The 17,763-nt window shown below is 42.2% G+C and overlaps 1 protein-coding gene across 31 annotated transcripts in view; it reads right to left on the bottom strand.

Annotated features, from left to right (window-relative positions):
• FOXP1 (forkhead box P1) overlaps positions 1-17,763 on the bottom strand; it is a 544,444-nt gene that overhangs the window by 331,826 nt on the left and 194,855 nt on the right. Inside the window, exon 1 of one of the 31 annotated variants that reach the window (XM_088662397.1) lies at positions 1,270-1,521. The exons of the other annotated variants lie outside the window; for them this stretch is intronic. The gene's annotated coding sequence lies outside the window, so the exon portion shown is untranslated. Of the gene's footprint in view, positions 1-1,269; positions 1,522-17,763 lie in introns of those variants that run through there. 31 annotated transcript variants of the gene reach the window in all.

Here is a 17,763-nt window from a genome sequence, read left to right as displayed (position 1 = left end):
GCTGGCCACATGACCTGGAAGCTATACACCGGGCTCCCTCGGCCAATAATGCGAGATAAGCGCGCAACCCCAGAGTCGGTCACAACTGGACCTAATGGTCAGGGGTCCCTTACAGTATGGGTTGCGTTTGAGACCTTTAGAACACCATACAATCTGCGCCCAGCAAGTTTCAGGTAACATGTCTCCCACTCTGGGTACTCACATCCTTTAAGTACTGCTTGCAGCTGATCTTCGCAAAATGTAGGATTCTTTCTCCCCTTCCCATCAGCTGATAAGGAGGGGAGAAAGAAGTGCCTTTCCAGCTTTGTATTTGGCACCTTCCAAAGCCCCTTGCGAGACGTGGGTGGCACTGTGGTCTAAACCACAGAGCCTAGAGCTTGCTGATCAGAAGGTCGGCGGTTTGAATCCCTGTGACAGGGTGAGCTCCCGTTGCTCAGTCCCAGCTACTGCCAAGCTAGCAGTTCAAAAGCATATCAAAGTGCAAGTAGATAAATAGGTACCGCTCTGGCGGGAAGGTAAACAGCGTTTCCGTGCACTGCTGGCCACATGACCCGGGGAAACTGTTTGCGGACAAACGTCGGCTCCCTCGGCCAGTAAAGCGAGATGAGTGCCGCAACCCCAGAGTCGTTTGCGACTGGACTTAACTGTCAGGGGTCCTTTACCTTTACCTTTTTTTTAAAGCCTCTTGCATGTGGTTCTCAAGCACCTGATAGCCAGCTGGTTGTTGGGTACTTGGGAACTGAACACAAAGGATGTTAGCAGGTGTGACATTATGTGACATCATAATGGTGTCATGTGATTGACAAGTGGGCTGTCCTACCCATCTGTTGAAGTTGGACCTGAAGTTGGACCTCTCCAAGTAAAATTGACAAGACTGTGCAAGATGGAATTTTCCATCCTGTTTCCTACATTTAGATTACAACAGCCAAAGACATCTGTCTCAGCAAGGGAGGGTGTGTGTGTGTGCAGAACTGCATTAGAAAATTTTTTTAAAGGATATAAAAAGCTGTTGATGTTTGCTAATGTTGCTGTTGGTGTTAAGGTTTTTACTTTGTACTTTTATGAAAAGATGTGTACATTTCTTGAATTTGCAAGGCACCTACCACAAGCTTTCCAATCAAGAAGAGATGCACTATTACCTGGTGCATCAGGCAATTCAAAGTGTGTTCTGCTGTCTGGAGACATGCAGAAGTACTGAACAGTGTATTTTCACATGAGCAAAACACAGAATCCTGTGCAAACACCATACACGTATTTATGAAAACCAACCTTTTCATTTTGGAGACTTCCTGCAGTGGACTTCCCTCCCTGCTCCAGATTTCAGCTGGTTTATCTTCCCTCTTGAAGAAGTTTAGTCAAGTTCTTCCAAGGATATTATTATTTTGTTATTTCAGTCTATGAATGCTTCTTTCCCATTTGTGGAGAAGCAAAGTACCTGACAAGTAGAAAAGGCTTTTGAAAGTCTATTTGTATTAGGTTTATGGACCCATTCTACTGTTTAAATCAGGTCTCATTAAAATTACCATCCACACAAGTTCTCCCACTGGGGAATGTACATGCCAGAGTTACTCTACTTCTGCAGGCAATGCTGGAAGGGGATTGCCAGGCTGCAAAATAGCGGAGGACGTAGATGGGGAAGGGGAGGCGGAAGGATCAGAAAGACTTCAGGGCAGTGTGCAAGTTTCTACTCCTCTCCTGAGAATTCAACTGCCATTGTCTCTGCGTTTGCTGAAAAGCGCCCATGAAAAAAATATGCTCTCATGAGAGGAAGGTGTCCCCACACTAGGTCAAATATGGCTTCATCTGCCCATTTTATGACGGAAATGTCATGCTAATAAGCAAACACTAAGCCTGGCAGCTGACACAATCTGTATAGTAGCCCCTCAAAGTTTAATTTTTAATAGTAACGGTACTCAAACCTTAACATAAATGTATTAATGTTGAAACAAAGACAATTAAAGTCCATTATTACATATATGTATCCTTCTGTGTTAATGATCTAGAAGATCTCCTCCCTGCCACTTACATTTTGTGCTAATAATTGCAAAGGTAGTCAGAAATAAGTTGTTTAAGCTGAAGAAGCAAAACCTCTTTGACTTTTAAATTTAAATGAAGGGGATGATGAATAATATATCTTCTGGTTTTTTGGGTTGTTTTTTTTTTTGTTCTGCTGCAATCTATATAAGGTTATATAAAATGTCCATTTATTATACTTGCTCATTCCTGGAATCAGACATGCAAAATTACCTTTCCCTTCTTATAGGTTTCATTTTTCACATCAAATGTCATCAAAATAGGTAATCCTAAAGTCCTATTTTATTTTATTTTTTAAAAAATGGAAAGAAAAAAGTCATTGAGGGTTAAAGTGAATGCCTCTTGAATGAACACAAAGCATGATGAATGCTTTGGGGTTTTGTTTTTGTTTTCCTTGCTTACACTGGAATCCTGCACTTCGGACGAATTAAATGCGAAGTCTGCATGTGGTGGCTTTACCATTTCATATTCATGTGAAATTCATTTGTGTGAAAACAGGCCCCATGTGAAAAACTCATCAAATAACCAGGTCAGAGTAAATCAACACACCCTCTGTCTTGCATGTTGATTCTGCAGTCTCAAAACAAGCATATGAATCAGACATTAGTTCTATAATTTTCTATTGTTTGTGCTTCTTGGACCAAGGGTATGCAAAGGAAACATCCTGGTATCCAAAGTGAAAAGGATTCATTTTCCTGTGTCAACCGTGGTCTTTGGGTGGAGGAATATCTCAGAAATGAACCTTGTGTATCAGCCTAACCTTTGACACTCACAATGAGTAATTTATCTTCTTGCTGCAGCAAAGAATGGTTCCTTTGGTTTGTAAAACCCAACCCAAAATATTGTCTGTGTGTCTGGCCTACTTTCTTTATAAAATAAAATAAAATAAAATAAAACTCACTCATGGTCTTATTTTAATAAGCAACAGAAGAATCTGGCAACCATTATTTAAGGGAAGCCAAGCCAGTGTACACAAGAGTAGCACATTTGCTTGTTGCCTCTAAGAAAACCCAAAATACATTCCTTTCCTCTGACCTAGCCAAAGTACATGGCCTGATTCTCTTGCAAATTTGTTAAGTGGGGTGAGTTCTACAGGATTCATACAATGGACACGCAACACATTTTTGTTTTGCCTTTCTTTTACTTGAATTTGTTTTTAATTTGCAGTTTGCCCAAATCCTTTATGGCTCATAACACTGATGGAAACATGGGGGAGGACACAGGAACCAGTATGATGGTAGCACATGATAGGGAACAGTGGATATAGTCTGATACTTCTCACGCCAGTACATTAAGGCAATCCAATAATCCCTCTTTGGCAGCAGTTATAGACAACACAAGTTGTGCTGTATCTGCAGTTTTTAATAGAAGTGCCCCAGGCTCGAGGCTCAGATACCCTGGAACAATCTGCTGTTTAGGACTTGCCAAGGAAGAAGGGGGACAGGACAGTCGTCGTCCCCACCCGCTTTTCCATCTACCTGAAACCTTCCACTCTACTGTATTTCATTTTAATAGAGTCATTTAATATATTTGACTCAACTTTATATTCAAAAGAAATCAAAGCAGCTAATAAACATCATCATCTTCTTCTTCTTTGGCAATCACTCGTAGCCGAGTAAGATTGTCTTCCATAAACACGGTTTTAACAATGAATCCGTAAGTGACTGTAGAGGCCAATTCTGGATCCACATGTCTTTCCACAGGGACATTGATTTCCGGGCGGGAGTTGATCACGGTGTGGATTTGCCAAGCATGCCTTCCTCTTAGCACGTTTCTCCCTTGCGTCCTAAGTTCGAGCATCTTCAAAGCTCAGACCAACATGGCTACCTACCTGAATCTACAATTCTAAAAGCTCCACAGAACAACCAAACCTTTAAGAACTGCTGGAAAATATCCAATGATGAAGCCTGGTAGAAGTATTTCTTCAGGCTGGGGCTATAACAGGCCTGCTCCTTCGCAGGTATCTGCCACATTTCAGTTACTGAAGAGACAACAAGCAGGGCCTCAGGTCTTGAGTGATGTACCCATTGGGTGGCGGGGGGACGGGGACATGGACATACATGGGAAGATTCAGCCCCAGTCCTTAAGACACTAAGGCCCCGGGTCATTTAGGGCTTTAACAATAAAAAACAGCGCCTCAAATTGAGCCTGAAAACAAGGAGTTAACCAGTGCAAGTGAAATGTCAACAACATAATATCCTCCAACCAACCAGAGCTAAACAAATATCTAGTGGTGCTGGCATTTTGTATTAGTTGGGTTTCCAAAAGCTTTTAAAGGGTGCCACATGCTGAACATTTTGTGGAACTTCAGACTGGAGGTAACTAAAACATAAATGACTATGGGCAGGCATGTTCTCCCCAGAACAGGGTGCAGTTGCTGTTTCAGCCAAAACTGGTAAAAGCACTCTGAGTCAATGCCACCACCCGAGCACCCAAAAGCATGACTGCCCCAAGAAGCATTCCTGGGCTACAAATGTGCAATGCCATAGGGTTTGCACATCACAGTAGGTCAGTAGTATGGTTTGCTTTGGGATTTTTAGATTAACTATAAAATGAAACTTGACTACAGATTGTGCTTAAGGAGGAGAGACCTTAGCCATGCTCCTCCATTTAGATCATGGCTTAACTGCCATACTGCACTAAGCTAAAATGCTCGTCCTCAGGAGTTAGCACTTTCATGCTAAGCCATCGTTTGACTCGGCATGATGAGAGAATGGGGAGACTGTCTCCTTCCAGAGTGTTCTTGCATTTGGCCCGCCAGATTTCCTACATCTTAAAACTACAAGAAGCAGTTTCTGAAACAGGGGCCTTTACCAGGTGCTATCCTCCCTGAAGCCATATCCCCTACTATCAGCTACTTTGTCACCTTTGTTTCAAGCTCCAATCCAGTTCAAGCACCCCAAAGCCCATTTGCCTGCCATACTTTCATTGACATACTTCTTAGCTTTTACCCTTTTTGTTAAATGTGGTAGCGAAGCATCTACCACTGCATTTTTGTATGGCTTGAAAGCAGCACACCACCATCATTCTTCCACCATTTCCCCTATACGATGTTGCTGTTTTTCCCACCCTTATGCTTGTATTATGCCTACTCTCTTTGGAGAAGGGCTGTGGCTTAGCAGTGCAGCACCTTGTGCAGAAGGCCCCGTGTTCAATCTCCAGGTAGGCTAGGAGAGAATCATGCCTGAAATCCTGAAGAGCTGTTGCCAGTCAGAGTAGATAATATTGAGCTAGATACGCCAACATCCTGGCTCGATATTAAGCAACTTCTTATGTATCTAACCTGACAAATGCCTAAGACAGACATAGGTGTCTAAGCCAGACATATGTTATTATATACCTGTTCCTCCAGAACTTCTATTCAACCATATTCTTCCAAAACTCACCTATCTATTGAATCTTTCAATAAAGTAGCAACAGTAGGGGAAAAATATCTAGTGCAATTCCTTATTACCAAAGCCACACACATATTGCTGCATTTACTAACCACTTGTTGTTTGCCTGAAACCAAACCAAGAACGAAACAAACCTGCAATAAATGAAACTGACCACATCCTCAAGCTTTTAGAGCAGATTAGTTCTAAATCTGTAGCATTTACGAAGCAGTGCCTCTGGGAGAAACATTTGTTTGTCTGTGGACCCAAGGTGGGGTACAAATTCAGTAGAACAACAAATTAATCAAAACAATCAACAATGAAAACCTTAAAAAATACATCAGTGTAGCTAGTGAAAATTAAAACCATCTTTCTTTCACATCCTTCCTGCTTGTTTGTTTTTTAAAAGAGAGAACCTCTTCATGCTCCTCTCTCTGTCAGCAGCCAGTTGTTCCAAAGGCATAGAGCAAAAACTCTTTACAAAATAGAAAAGAAAAGGAAGGTTACATGGAAGAAGGCACTCGCTTCATTTTGAATTGAGTCCAGGTGTGGAAGTCAGAGCCAATCAAGAACTGTCAATATAGGAATAACATGATCTGTAAAACTAACCCCATATAATTAGGCCACCATAATCTGATTCAATTGAAGATTATGACCCTCTTTCAAGGGAAGCCACAAGAGAGAGAGCTCTGCAACAGCCTTACAAAGGGTTACTGAGACAGAAACCATATTCCTATTTCCCAGAGTTGGACATAGTTGTTTAGTCGTTTAGTCGTGTCCGACTCTTCGTGACCCCATGGACCAGAGCATGCCTGGCACTCCTGTCTTCCACTGCCTCCCGCAATTTGGTCAGACACATGTTCATAGCTTTGAGAACACTGTCCAAACACCTTGTCCTCTGTCGTCCCCTTCTCCTTGTGCCCTCAATCTTTCCCAACATCAGGGTCTTTTCCAGGGAGTCTTCTCTTCTCATGAGGTGGCCAAAGTATTGGAGCCTCAGCTTCAGGATCTGTCCTTCCAGTGAGCAACTCAGGGCTGATTTCCTTCAGAATGGATAGGTTTGATCTTCTTGCAGTCCATGGGACTCTCAAGAGTCTCCTCCAGCACCATAATTCAAAAGCATCAATTCTTTGGCAATCAGCCTTCTTTATGGTCCAGCTCTCACTTCCATACCACTGTACAAGAGCCTAAGATGGTAAAATGCCTCCTGGCAACCACCTGAACCAACTTTCAGACATAGAACCAGATCCAGGTGCTACAACCCTGTTCCCTATATGAGACAGTGATACACAAGCAGAGCAACCACACACCCCAGAGTCAAAATAGTAATGAACTAACCACACCTAGGAGTTTCAGTCCAGTTCATATCAGCCGCTGGTCATCTAGAATTTGGTAATACTACCCCCCCCCAAAAAAAAACAACTTCCATACAGTTGCATACAGTTCAGCATGAGAAGCAAAACTGAACCAAAAGCACACACCAAGCCACACAAAATAACATTCTGGAATCTGAGCACCACTGAGCAGCTGACTTACCACCTGGTGAGCCACGAGGCTAATGCAATTCTGCTTGGCTCTATCAAACATCAGCCTGCTTCTCAGTCTGAACAACTTGTCTCCTGGTGAGAAGATTCTGACAGAATATGAGTTTCTGCTTCATCCTACTAACTGCCTCTTCAGGAACCAAACAGTATCTTAGACCATGCCACAGTTTTCCTGCTCCTGCTTGACTTTGGGTTCCCTGATCCTCTTACCCAGGCATCCCCAAACTGCGGCCCTCCAGACGTTTTGGCCTACAACTCCCATGATCCCTACCTAAGAGGACCAGTGGTCAGGGATGATGGGAATTGTAGTCCAAAACATCTGGAGGGCCGAAGTTTGGGGATGCCTGCTCTTACCACTTGGGATGCTGATATTGAACACCCATCCCTGTCTCTTTTTACAACAGCAGGTTGTCCATCAGGGTCAACCAAGGTGTTTATATCCCCAAAACTAGTTGGCAGCCAGACTGACATGAGCCCAGAGATGGATCTTTTATCATAGGAAACAAAATTCTTAGTAGAAGAACCAGCTAGTCCAATTTTCAGCTCCAAAGAGAAGACTATTCTACCTGCAGCCCAAACTGATATTAAACAGCATGGGGAGCAAACTGAACTAAGAAAGAACCAGAATCCTGCTCTGCGTGCAAGAATACCCCCTACATGATTTAGAACTCTGTGCAATCAAGTTTCTTAATCATACTTGGAGCCTATGCTCATACTAGGAGGGTGCTAGAAATGGAAAGCAAGAGTCACCTCGGACAAAGACACCTGGAATAAAACTGGGGACAAAGCAGTTCAGTACAAAAGCAAATGATAGCTTTTTGTATCTCACATGAACAATTTACATATTGTGGGATTACCTAAGGATGAGCAAGATTTCTACTTAATCAGCTACCTTGAAGAATAGATTCCCAGAGTGCTGGACTTAAACTCAATGGATGATCCCATTAAAGTGGAAAGAGCATGAAAAATGCCCTTGAGAACCACAGCTAATACTACAAACAGCAGGAAACAATCATTCTTACGTTCTGCAATTTTCAGACCCCAGAAACAAAAGGCTGAATGATGAAAGCAGCATAGGGTGAAAGACAAGGGGACGGAATCCTAATACTTCATTTGTAATCTTTCTTTCACTGACTGTAATTCTGGTACTCAGGTACTAAGAACATGGCCCTTCTACCACCAAAATAAGTCTCTGGGGGGAAATTCCAAAGTTTTTCTTCCTCCTGTACCCAGACCAACCCAAGGTCGGAGACAAACAAAAGCCATTTATTTCTCTTCTGAGATGCAAAGTGACAGAAAGAGTTTCAAAAGGATAAGTGAAAGTAAAAGCTTAAAGAGGCAAGCAACAGCTAGCAAAAACACATCCTAAACTCCCCAATGCTCTGCTCACATATGCTCAGTTACTTTGATATGCATGCTATGTCACACAGGAGTATTGTTTTAATTTACTACTGCTGTGCATCTATTAGATTCAATTAGGGTTCTCACTGTCACACTCTTGAAAAGAGCCACAAACTCGTCTTTGCAGATTCATCACAGACTTGGGGTGTTACATTTTCAGTGCAGAAAAGAACAGTCCCAAAAAAGGTTCAGGTAGAACTAGCTGATAGCGGCTTAAGTGAACAGTGTGGTTTAGTGGCTAGAGTGGTGGACTGGGATCTGGGAGACCAGGGTTCAAATCGTCAACCAGCCATTAAGCACCCTGGGCAACCTTGTGCCAGTCACTCACTCTCAGCCTAACCTACCTCACAAGGTTGTGGTGAAGATAAAATGGGAAGGAGAGGAAATACGTATGCCACCTTGAGCTCCTTGGAAGAAAGGTGGTGTATAAATGTAAATAATGCATAAAATAACATTCAAAACCAGCCACGTGTTCCTCCATCCCAAATTACAATGCACCTGGTTATTGTTTGTCCGAAATCTAGAAAAGCAACTTCTTACTGCAGTGTTCCTCCATCCCTTTTGGCGGCTGGCTTCCCGTAGACTGGCTGGCCATTATGAGAATAGGATGCAGAACTAGATAGTCCTTTAGTCTGATCCAAAAGTGTTCTAGCACGGGGTGGGGTACCTCTGGCCGAAGGCTGAATGCAGCCTCCAAGCATCTCTACCTGGCCCTTCAGATCTCTGCCCCAAGCCACACCACTCCAGGCCATGCCCCTAACTGGCCTTGTTCTGCACCCTCTTCTAGTAACTTTGTCAGACTGGAATGTATCCTTGAACTGTGTTAATACCTCTTGCTTGCCTTGGTGGAATTTGGTGTGTGCCCAACCATACCCATTTTTTTACCACAGCAAACACGGGTATATAGCTCTCAGAAGGTTGCCCTCCAGGGAACATGGTTGTTCGGCTGGAAAGGGTTCCCTGCCACTGTTACAGAATTTTCTATATTCCTTTCCACATTTATTTCTGTATGAGAAATACCAGGAAAGAGAAAGGGACGAAATATCAGATGTTATTGCCCCCTGTCTTGATCTAAGAAGAGACAGAAACAAGTGCTGTACCTTGCTTTGTTTTTATGCAAGCCATATTGGATGGGTTAGACAATCATATAACCATTTACCTAGAAATAAGTTCACTAAACTCCAAGCAGGGGCAGAGGAAGTGGGGTGCAGTGGGTGCGGGCCGCCCCGGGTGTCACCACTGAGTGGGGGGGGGGTGAAAAAATGCCGAGCAGCACTCACCACGGGGCCTGCAGTGCACCCGAGCCATGCGGCTTTCCTGGGAGAGACACAGTGACTTGGGCGCAACCAGGCTCCACACTGCCCAAACAGTCCACCTGCTGCCTCCCCCCCCCCCAGCTGTAGGGCAGCTGAATGGGAGGAGGCAGGCAGACTCTGGAAGCCCCGTGGTGTGCCCCGCCCCTAGGGGCTGCTTGCCCCACCCCCCTATGGGCGTGCCACCCCAGGCGCCCGAGCAGCTTCCTCTGCCGCTGACTCATGGGCTTACTTCTGAGTGGGCATGCACTGTAAGTCTGTCAAAGCTCTGTTTTCTGTAATAATGTCCCATGTTTACCTGTGTTTGGGTTGGATCCAAATATTTCATGCAGCTCCCTTTTATATTTTATTCTCCCTCTCTAAATCTTTAGCAAGTGAAATCTATTACGATGTCAAAAGGTAGCTGACAACATAAAATGTATCCCACTGAGTTGATGCTGCACACATCTAAATTTACAACAACATAAGTATCATAAAAATTATAAGAACTGCAAATTAACCGCTGATGGGTGTTTTTTTTTTTAGTTCACTGACATAAATAATAGTAAGGCTCTGGATTACTTCCAAACATCCTTAAATCTATTTAAAGTGTCAAAAATTATCCAGGAAACCTGTTCCAGCATCAGACTTATCTTCTACAACTCACTGCATGCCACTGAGAGAAAGGTAGGCCCTCTGAAATCAAGCAGACAATTTAGTTCAAGCACTGTTTATTTCAGTGGGATGTAGAGGCAACTTGCTATCTCAGAAATGTACTCTTATAGAAACAACAACAACAAAAAAGTATGAACATCAGAATTCAGTGGTGCTTTTTTATTTTGTGTGTGTCTGCATATGTACCCGCAAGCATGATTTCTTCGTTAAATAATACAAGCTCGACAACACCTAAATCTAATTTTTGTTCTCCATTCTTCACAGACCAGTATCACAAGCAAAACCCTTTCTTTGTTTCACAATTTGATGTTGGAATTGGATGTTGAAGAATATACCTCATGGAGCTCCTATCAGTAGACGTTCTTGTTTGCTATATTGTTTGTATGCCAACACTAATGCTTGTCAGCATGCCTCTGAGAAGAGAGTTACTTCCCAGCTGCTCCATAGACAGCAGGTAGAAGTCGACACATTGCTTTGTGGGTTTCACACAACAGGCACACTGCTTTGCTCTGGACTGGCTACTCCTTTGCCTTCATGTTTTTGACGGTGGGTTCCCCTCTCCTCCTCCCGCAAACAGAATGATTTCTAATTTTATGAGGAGCAGAATAATTTATAATATTCCGCACAATAAATACCCCCTTTTCAAAAATGCATCAGATATCGAAAAGAAGCCCATTTCAGCAGCAATCATGACATCATTCATTCAGGAGTGGTCTTTGCTGATGTCAATCAGTGCAGCTATTCAAGAGCAACTAAGCTTCCACAGGAGAAGCCAGGTACAGTCCTCATTTGCTAAAGCTGTGAGCAGGTGTTCTTCATGCACAATTCACTTTTAACTATTTTCTCAGCAAACATAATTATACTAGGAAGTGATTAAAGGTGTTGATACATATTAAAGTTATAATGTAAATTTAAAAGAAAAAGAACATTTGAAAGGAGCCCATGTCTTTTAAAATCCCTTCCTGACTTAAAACTTGATTCTCTTACTTACTCAAATTTCCAGTTGCCCATTCATGCGAAATGGGCTTTCCCATGTCTATAATGTAAATACAAAACTTACACTGGCTACAAGATTCAGCCAGTTTTTTAAACAACAACATCACCCTGCTTTCTCACCTGCATTAACAAAAAAGAAATACATACATCCTCACACAAAATACATGGGGTTCCAAATATACATGTGTACCCAATATCCTGCCCTGGGACAAACAGATTGGTTTCTAGCATGGACATCTAAGCTACACAACTGATAATCCTGCATGCCTAAATTCTCATGGTCCAGTTCTGATAGTGAATCAAAATTAGCAGTCTGACCATATAACTTACACCAATGGAAAAGTCATTGGAAAAGGGCACCTGTCAAATATATTACAGCAGCACAACTGCCCTCCTCAAAGCTTTTTATAAGGTACAGGCATCACCTCCTCTTTAAGAGAAGGAACATCACGCAAAGCATACGGTACAAATACATGCAAGAATGGAGGGGAAAGTTATATAGCAATGGAGGCAGTGGGGGAGACCTTTCAACATTCCACTTCAGGATTTTGGATATGAGTCATTTTTCCAACCTCAAAGAAACATCCTGCCACTACACAGATGAGATGGGTTTGGAGGTACAGTATATGAATACACCAGCAGTGTCTTAACAAGGCATAAGAAGGAGAAACAAAATCAACAGCTGTAGATGCAGTCAAAAACAGTCTGTTCATTGGGAGGGATCTCTGCTTCAAAATTATGTTTAGAATACTTTACCACTAGAACCGCACCATGAGAGTTTCACACTCTAAGTGTGGTGCGGTTCTAGTGGTAAAGTATTCTAAACATAATTTTGAAGCAGAGATCCCTCCCAATGAACAGACTGTTTTTGACTGCATCTGCAGCTGTTGATTTTGTGCATTTTAGGGGTTGACTGTCTTATAACCATTACTTGAAGGACCCAAGCCAAAATTTGCTTAAAATGTAATGAGATCTGTTGAAATATTACAGTTTGCCTCGGATATGTAGGTGCTACCTTCAGCAGAACATCAGATCTGTGGCTAGCCATCAGACAGCAGTTCCCAGTGTTAAAATGTAAGACTTCAGCCTTTCCAACATTTGATTATGTGTCAACACAGCATTATAACATGATAAAAAAAAGTTGTAAGAGATATTCATCATACCAGTTAAGGATCAACAGCAATTTGGGTGGGGAAACACTGCTCTAATCAGTATTTCCTAATCTGGAGGAACACACTAGAAGAGAAATGTTAATACCATTAACCAAAATAAAAATAAACCAATTAAATTTGGAGTTGAAAACTAAAACCAATAAATCAACCATAAATCCTGATTCTAAATGACAATAACTACTCCATCCTATTGATTGAGTTGTTTTTACCATAATCTCCTGTATCTTGATTATCTTAAAGCAGATTGTGCACCTAGCCTAATTAAAATAAACCTCCTCAAATCATATTTGCAGCTCTGAATATAGTACATTTGAAGTATATTCTGTAGTTCATCTCACATTACAGCTGGTACCCAGCTCAGAAAGCAAAGCAAACTTTTCTATTCTTGTGAATATTCTCCCCACCCCACCCCCTTTCTACATACCCAGCAATAAACCATTGGATTTTTTTTAATGTACGTAACTTCTTTTAATTAATCGGACCGATCTTTTATTCAATTTTTCTCAGCACCATGATGGTTATTTTCCCTGTCCATAAATCTTTAGCATAGTCTACATGTCTCTGCAGTAGCTTTCTAAAACAATGTGTAATTGTGTTCTACTAAACATTTTTCTTATTTATCTCCCATTAAACCATAAGTCACATTTTATAGTATCCGTTCATAGTCAGAACAAGTTTCTGCTTAGCAGAATGCAAGTCTAGTAGGTAGTAGACTCTTGTAATGATATTGATAATGGGTACAAATTATAACATTTATATGAGGGAGGACAGACTACTCTTTGTTTTATAGTGGTATCATAGCTTTCCCCAAATTGTATCTCCACTGAAAATTACAGCCTTTTCCCATGAGTGACCTACCTTGCGGATATTTAGGTCTGCTTTTCTCAAGCCAGACAGTGATTGGATCTACAAATTTGTAGTTCCATTTTAATGAACTTAGGCTTTAACATGCTGCTATTATGCTGGCCCACATCAGTCCCAAACCTCTATTGGTGTTCCCAGTACAAAACCTAATTTTCTGCTGGGCAGAAAACATTGATACATCTGCATGAGGGAAAACCCACGAGTAAAACTTTAGAAAAAGACGGATTGTGGTAAAAAGATGGTAACTGTGTGTGTTGTCGTCTCCCCCCCCCCCCATTATTACATTTGTCTCATCAGGCATATCGGCTAAAAGATATGATCCTTCCCTGCATTCAAGGGTTTCTTACCATCCAGAGTGGGGCCACCCCATTGTGAATCAAACAACAACTGCAGTCTGCTGCCAGCCCTGAAACTTGCACAAGATGAAGGGGGAAACAAACAAAGGAAATGAAACAAAGAGCAGTTCATCAAAGTGCTAAAATGGAGTTGTTTACCTGTAGCTGCTATTCTTCAAGTAGGCATTGCCACATATATGGAAAGGTGCCTGCACAAACCGCAAGAGGGTAAACAACCCTCTTACAGACAGTCTGCAAATATCTGTGATAGAAATGGCTCCAGCAAAAGGTATAAACCGTGAAAATGTGCTAGAAGGGAGCAGGAAACCGCTTATTTCAAAGTTCATAGCAAGGAAGGAGATAGTTAAACTATACACACTGAAATCCTTCGGACAGAAACAGATTGCTTGCGGTAGAACATCCACAAGCAACAAACCAAATCTAGTATTGTATATGTCAGGAGCTAAAACTCTGGTGCAGCAATAAAACTGCTGGCATATTTGAAATGCTAAGCAACAAGCAGCTCTGGCAGCCTACCCATTGCCAGCCCACCACCGCACTTAACTGACCTGGGGGTTCTAGATTGCGGGCTCTACTGGTCAAAACGGAAGCCACAGCGATCTCCCTCTCCCAACAGAAACAAACCAAGATGGCTCCAAGAAAATGCACATGGCCAAAAGGAGTGCTAGGCCCTGGTGGGCAGCCCCCTTACCCGCTTCTGATTGGCCAAGCAGATAGCCAGCCAATCAGATTTTTTAAAAATGATTTCCCCCCTTCACTTCTCACTTCCCTCTGTGGCCCCTTAGCCTCATGCTGTGCCCCCCTTATTTATGTAATTTCCACCTGAGGCCCCCTTGTAATATCCTGGGGGTATTAGACACTCTTCTATTTTACCCTGATGTCCGTTTCATATGCGATGATGATTCATAAGTCTCTTCTTAGGGGCACTGATGTATGCTTTATTTCCCTTTCCATCCCCTTGAAGAAGCCCTCATGCCAAAATCCAAAAACTAGACAGAGGTGAGTGTGAAAAGCTGGGAGACTCTACCTGGATTCTGCATGCATATCCCATCAGCTAATACAAATACACCTAACCTAATAAAAAAACTACATGCAGATCACTCCTTCTGGGCAAGAATGCAGCACAAAGGTGTATTCCACATACCATAATTCTAGATTACCACCTGCTCTTAAACCTAGTCTAGGTTTTCATAGGTGGAGCCATTTATTCCTGCAACCCCTGTTTAGGATAACATACCTGACCTGCTTATAGTCTTTCCCTTACTTTTTTATACTGGAGATTTCAGGAATTGACCCAGGACATATGACATGGATAGCATGTTTTCGACCAAGTTAAGTTCAGAAGACATATAAGACACTTGGAGGAGCATAAAAATTTATATTTTGCTTTTTCAAATATTGGCAGCTAGTCATTTGTTCTCTAAGGCTTCCGGCAATGACTTGGAGACAACAGCAAAAAAGGGGTGGAGTGGGGGTGGGGTGGGCAGTTGACTTCTGGGTTATGTAGGATAGGTGGGTCCTGAACAAAGTCTCCATCATAAAACGCTTGGAAAACACTGGAATTGGATTTCCTTTTAATAGCAATTTTTCTTCTTGGTGTCTGCTGATGCTGTGCAGTGATCCTGCTTGCTTTAGAAGGGTAAAACAAAACAGCAAGCCAAATCTCTCTATTTTAAAGGGAGTGGTTTCCCAAGAAAAGCATAGTCTCATTCCCTTCCTATTTCCTGTAAGATACACAGAAAAATGCAGGCAGCAGGAGCAGCAAGCATCAGTACTAACTTTGAAAAAAGATTTTGTAGCGACAGCTGGGCAGCAGGAGGCCTTAGCCTGATAGACTGCTAGGTCTAAAAGGTAGAAATAAGTCTACAGCTTCTTCATTTTCAGGAGGAGGAAGCAAAGTTCTAGGCTTCAAAGCAACATTCCAACTACAACTAATGTCAATTTAAAGCTTTCTATTTTGGATTAAAAGTGAGCTTTAATATAAATTGCTGCATAGAAGTTTGAAAGATTAATCACCTGTAAACAGTGTGCGTGTGTGACACACACAAACAATAAAAAATATACTAACACAACTCCCCAAACTGTCTCTTTTACACAGCAGACTGTATAGAAACTCAATGCCAAATTATTATTAAGAGGATGATTATTTTAATAACGACAAAAACCACTAATACAATAGATCTTTGTAGTGACAAATTGACAACAGATGTTACTCCCAGTGAACAAGCCTAAAACTTTCAAAGGTTTTTAACACTGTATCTATGATATAAAAAACAAAGCCCATTTTCCAAATATTTCACTTAGCAAAATAAATGAGAGTTACATTTATTTGATGCAAGAAGCATTTACGAGAGAGGAGCACTACAGTAAACATTGCCTAATCACACCCTGTGAATAAGGTCAGTGTGCTTAAAACACAAGGTCACATTAGTATCCTACATTTAATTAATAAGTCTCGGCACTACTATTACCATAGTTTTAACTGTACAGTAGCTCCTTTCCTGACACTAAAGGACCTAAGCATTAACAAGCTGCTTATATGTGGAGCTTCTTGATATTGCTGATGAACTACTACAAGAGCTTGGTGCCATAAAAGTGCAGGCTTCATCATAAATGCTATCATGCTAAACTGTATGTCTCTGGGGTATCGGAGCATGTGGTCACCGTTTGTAAGCATTCTCATTCATTAACTCTCTCACACACACACACAGACAGACACAATATTGCTGTAATCCACGAAAGCATTTTCAAATACACACGGATCGCTTTCGTAAGTCGAGGTAACACTGTATAGCATACATTCCCGAAGTTACACTTAAAGCCCAGGTATTAATAAAGCCATATATATATGGCTTTATTAATACCTGGGCTTTAAGTGTAACTTCGGAAATGTATGCTATAGATATAGATATAGATATAGATATAGATATAGATACACACACACACACACACACGCTAATGCTTTCGAATGGAAACTTCATAAGCGGTGAAGCTTGACACAAGCTGGTATTAAGCGGAAGTTCTGCTTGTATTCTGCCTACTTATTTGAACCAGACAGAGCCCTACCAGCAACTTACTTTATTTAGAGGTGTTTATTGAGAGGGACACGGGTGGCGCTGTGGTCTAAACCACTGAGCCTCTTGGGCTTCCCAGTCGGAAGGTCAGCACTTCAAATCCCTGTGACGGGGTGAGCGCCCGTTGCTCGGTCCCAACTCCTGCCAACCTAGCCGTTCAAAAGCACGCCCGTGCAATTAGATAAATAGGTACCGCTCCGGCGGGAAGCTAAACGGCGTTTCCGTGTGCTGCTCTGGTTTCGGTGTTCCATTGCCCCAGAAGTTGATTAGTCATGCTGGCCACATGACCCAGAAAAACTGTCTGCAGACAAATGCCGGCTCCCTTGGCCTGTAAAGCGAGGTGAGTGCCGTAACCCCAGAGTCATCTGTGACTGGACTTAACTGTCAGGGGTCCTTTATCTTTACCTTTACTGAGAGATGAGCAGCCTGGTTTGTTCTTTCTACAAGGGTATTCAGCGGAACATACAAAGCATAGGAAGCTGACACACCGAGATGCAAACTAGATGCTTGCTAGAGCAACGTACCAAGAGCTCATGGGTTGAAGACGCTCGTAGACGTGGAGTCTTTCCGTGAAGTAAGCGCACAGAAAAAGAAAGGGCAGGCCTATCTCTTCACTCCACGCACTGCAATCAAAGTTGAGATCACCCACGATTACCACATGGGGACATTTTACCTAAGAGTCCTAGCCACACAGTGGGGAAATCTGTTTCAATCATGTTGGTGGGGAGTGATAAGTCTACCCACTTGATGCACTGCCTTCCAATAAGGTTCCCCTGTCCTTATAGTGAAGTAGTTAGAAAACAGATACATAGTTGCATTTTGGAATCTAGCAACAGTCCTGGCAGCGTATGGTACAGACCCTACTAGATTATTCTGCTGTAGACATGTTGGAACACACTCAGGTTAAAAGAAAAGCTTTCAGAATGTGGCAGTAGCATTTCAGAAATGTTAGGCTTAGCCATTTTTTTCTTGACATGCTAG

Source organism: Zootoca vivipara, chromosome 2, assembly GCF_965207765.1.
Source record: "Zootoca vivipara chromosome 2, rZooViv2.hap1.1, whole genome shotgun sequence".
Classification (NCBI taxonomy): domain Eukaryota; kingdom Metazoa; phylum Chordata; class Lepidosauria; order Squamata; family Lacertidae; genus Zootoca; species Zootoca vivipara.
Note: the sequence above shows the minus strand (reverse complement) of the source record. Positions and strands in the feature narration are given on the sequence as shown.